The following is a 3,918-nucleotide window of genomic DNA, read 5'->3' on the forward strand; positions in this document are numbered from 1 at the left end:
CTCCAATCTCTCAGCATCACCTCCTCAATATATGCCAGAAATGACTTCGTAAACCGGTTACCCTATGAGATCATTACAATCAACTCAGACCTATCGGACGCTCACAAACTGACTGTTTTCGCAAAACAGTCGATGCTAACACGGTAGGATGATAACCAATCCATACTAAGAATGACGTTGAAATCCGACATCCATAAAACGATTAGATCTATAATAAACCCAGACTCATCTGAGATGATGACACATCTTCTACAGACGCTCCCTAATAGAGATACCTCCCCTAAAGGAGTAGAAACGGATAGCGGTCATCTAAGAGATATGCGACTAACTGAAGCCTATCCATAAAGGCATGAGATATAAAAGAATGGGAAGCTCCGGAATCGAACACGAACTGAGCTGGAAAAGAGTTCACTAAGAAAGTACCTTCTACTATAGCTTCGCTCGCACTGTAATCACGTGGTACGACTACATAGACTCTGCCTGTGGCTAGCGACTGTTAAACTGCTGGCGGTGGAAATACGAGACTATCTATCTCTCAGGAATCTCTTGAATGGAACGAATCTGGCCTACTGGCCCTTCAATTCTTAAAATGGTTAGTGGTGTCTCAAACATCTGCTGCTGGCCGTAACAGCGACCCTGCGACTGCTAACCTACCACGGTTCTGCTGCTGACCATGTCCTAGTCTCTGCTGCTACCGTTGAAAATTCTTGCCCCGATGATGGCGTCTTCTAAGTCTTGCAAAATATTTCTTATCCTTGCCCTTGTCTCCGAATAGTCCTATTTCCATAATTAACTATCAGTATGTCGCTCTGCTCCAATCGGGTTAGTTCTAACTGCTTATCGAAGTAGTAGGTGAAATCCTCCTATGAAATTGACATTCACTGCTTCAGCGTAAACTGAACTCGGTGATATCCTCTGATGATATCCTCTATGTTGAATACATCTAACTTCTGCTTTGGTACTGAATCGACGTTAAGAAATTTTCACATATTCCTTCCATTTATAGGCTGCACATGAATTCGGTGTGCCCTGAAACTATGGTGCTCTTAGTGTCTGATATTTTTCTTATTTTTACAGAGCCAATCCTCCTACTCTGCGGCTTTATCAAAAGTTGGTTGTGGCGATGGTGAAATTGTGGGTATTACCTCTTCAATAGGTACGGCTGGTACAACTGGTGGTGAAACTTCAGAAAGTAAAATCTGGCTCGTTACTCGCTCCTCGAGTGTGCTAGTCTCTACTTAAATCGGCGTTACCAAGTCGATCAAATACTGTAGAGCCTGCTACGACTCGGGCTCTGCTTGCCCAGCTCTCCGGGTACAAGTTTTACCTCGACCACGTCCTCGTTCCGATATTTATAATATCCAAAGGAGAGCTTAATTGACACAGTAAATGAGGTCGCAAACAAACACACGCACGCACGCACGCACGCGCGCGCGCGCGCGCGCACACACACACACACACACACACACACACACACACACACACACACACACACACACACACACACACACACACACACACACACACACTATATATATATATATATATATATATCACAATAAGTATTCACGCAAATACTTTTCAATCAAAATAAGATAGTCATAAAAAATTCGTAATTTTCGAACATACATGTATACCGTCCTCACTCTTTCTAGAAATTCCTAACAGACTCTATACATGAATCCTAAGAAACTCTATTCTAAAAATTCCTAAGCATACTGGAACTGGAGCTCTAATAACAACTGTGAAGCCCCTATTTTCAAACATGACTGTAGTCTAAGATGAACCTAGATATGTCAAACATGTCATGGACCCACACTATGCAACAACAAGTTTTACCAATCACATTAATATCCTCTAGTGGAATCAAAATAAAATGCAGGTACAAAACAGGCAAAAGAAAGGAAATAACTACAATAGACATGATATAGAACAAAGTATCTCATAAATAAATCATGTCTCAATGAACAACCTAGAACACATCTGATATCCAAAATGAATAAATATATCTCGACAAGAAACAACTAAAAATCGTATTAAGTTACATTGCCTTTACACTATGAAATAAACTCTAAGGTCTGAACAAAAATATAAAACTACGATGGAGCCTCTAATAAATCTCATGTGACGGCGACTATGCAAGAACTCCGTCATCTTGTGACTCTCCGGTACTCCGAATTACCTGAAAGAATATTAGAAGAAAAAGAGCAACAACAAGAGTGTCAGAGAGTTATAGCAAGATCACCTCCATCCGCCCCCAGGGAAAGGGCTGCTAGATAGAGTGGAGGCTCTATCTATTAAGCATAGTCTACCTAAATTATTTTTCCTCGTAACTAATTTAGACACCTACAATACGAGACGTAGTACGTCAAGTGAAATAATCCAAACAATAAAACTCTCATGTATATATCATATGTTTCGAATTGTAAACATCTAAACATTAATACCAAACTAAAGATAAACAATCTACATGAAATCAACAATTAGAAATCCACAATACGAGACTGGTACGTCGAGCGAAATAATCCAAACAAGAAAACTCTCATGTATATATCATATGTCTCAAATTTTGAATCGCTAATTATTAATCCCAACTAAGAAAATAAAGAAAAGCAGTAAAAGAAAGTAAAGACATCAACATATCGTATTTATAATATCTTTCACTGTCACTGGGAAGATAGAATGAATACCGGCATAAATTCCATGTATTTTCAAATACAAAGTACTCTGGGTCATATATTTTAGCAGTGAGTCAAAAACATAACTGGCATTCGCCAACAACTCGGGCTATCATTTAACTATCTCAATGCAACTCCATGTAAGATTTTAATACTTAGCAGTATCATGTGAAACAGACTACCCTTTAGGTATCCTAATCAGTATACACGGCTCATTAGTCTCAGTGGGATTTCAGTGTGTAACATGACTGTGGAATGACCTACCATATAGGAATCCTAAAAGTACGGCTCACAAGCCTCATCGCACCATCGTACGGACGGACTGCTAGATAAAACATCCAAACCCGACTTAATGGCATGTACAAATAGAATATCAATGTACTACCCCTGTAGTATTGAACTGAGCTCATCAACAATATCCAGAAGGTATGTGTATAATATGTACTAAACTCTTTCTCAAAGTAATCGGGTCAAAACCCATCATAATTCATTTTAGCATACCCATGTGTGTGCTACTAGACTATTCGTGAATTTACGTATACAGAAGTATGGCTCAAAACTTGCAAACATATCTCAAACATATGCAAAATAAAAAAAATTAGGCAACAGCCTTAGTAGTCGACTACTAGGCTTAGTAGTCGACTACACTGAGTCCATCCAGACTCTGTAATAACATATATCCGTATCATTAGTCGACTATTGAGAATATTAGTCGACTACTCTGCAAACACATAGTTTCTATTATACTCAACTAAGCACGGGTAGCCGACTACTAAACTTAATAGTCAACTACTCTGTCAAGACACACATTCTTTCGTGCACAAATAGTGCTTATATCAATTGTACATATCATGACGTTAAAACAAGATTTTATACTTGACATATGCAATATGAATTATCTGAATCATCAAAATAAATTATTATATCTTCTAAATTAGGGTTTTAACATCCTAATTAAATAAATTCTTCAATTATCTCATATGTAAACAAACTGATTATCAACACATGATAAAAACTACTCATGAACAGAGGTAAAATTCATTTAAACTTATTTATCTTACTTAGGTATCACAAACCTAGGGTTTAAGCATGATTAATTAACATAAAAACTCAAAGAAACCTTTACGTAATTTATCAATTATTTCAAATCAGCATATCTGCAGTTTTCTACAGAACATATCATTAGTAAATTGAGCATATCTTTCTCTAGAAAAACTCCTTTTTAAGAATAGTTTTTTGT

Source organism: Asparagus officinalis, chromosome 8 (assembly GCF_001876935.1).
Source record: "Asparagus officinalis chromosome 8, Aspof.V1, whole genome shotgun sequence".
Lineage (NCBI taxonomy): Eukaryota > Viridiplantae > Streptophyta > Magnoliopsida > Asparagales > Asparagaceae > Asparagus > Asparagus officinalis.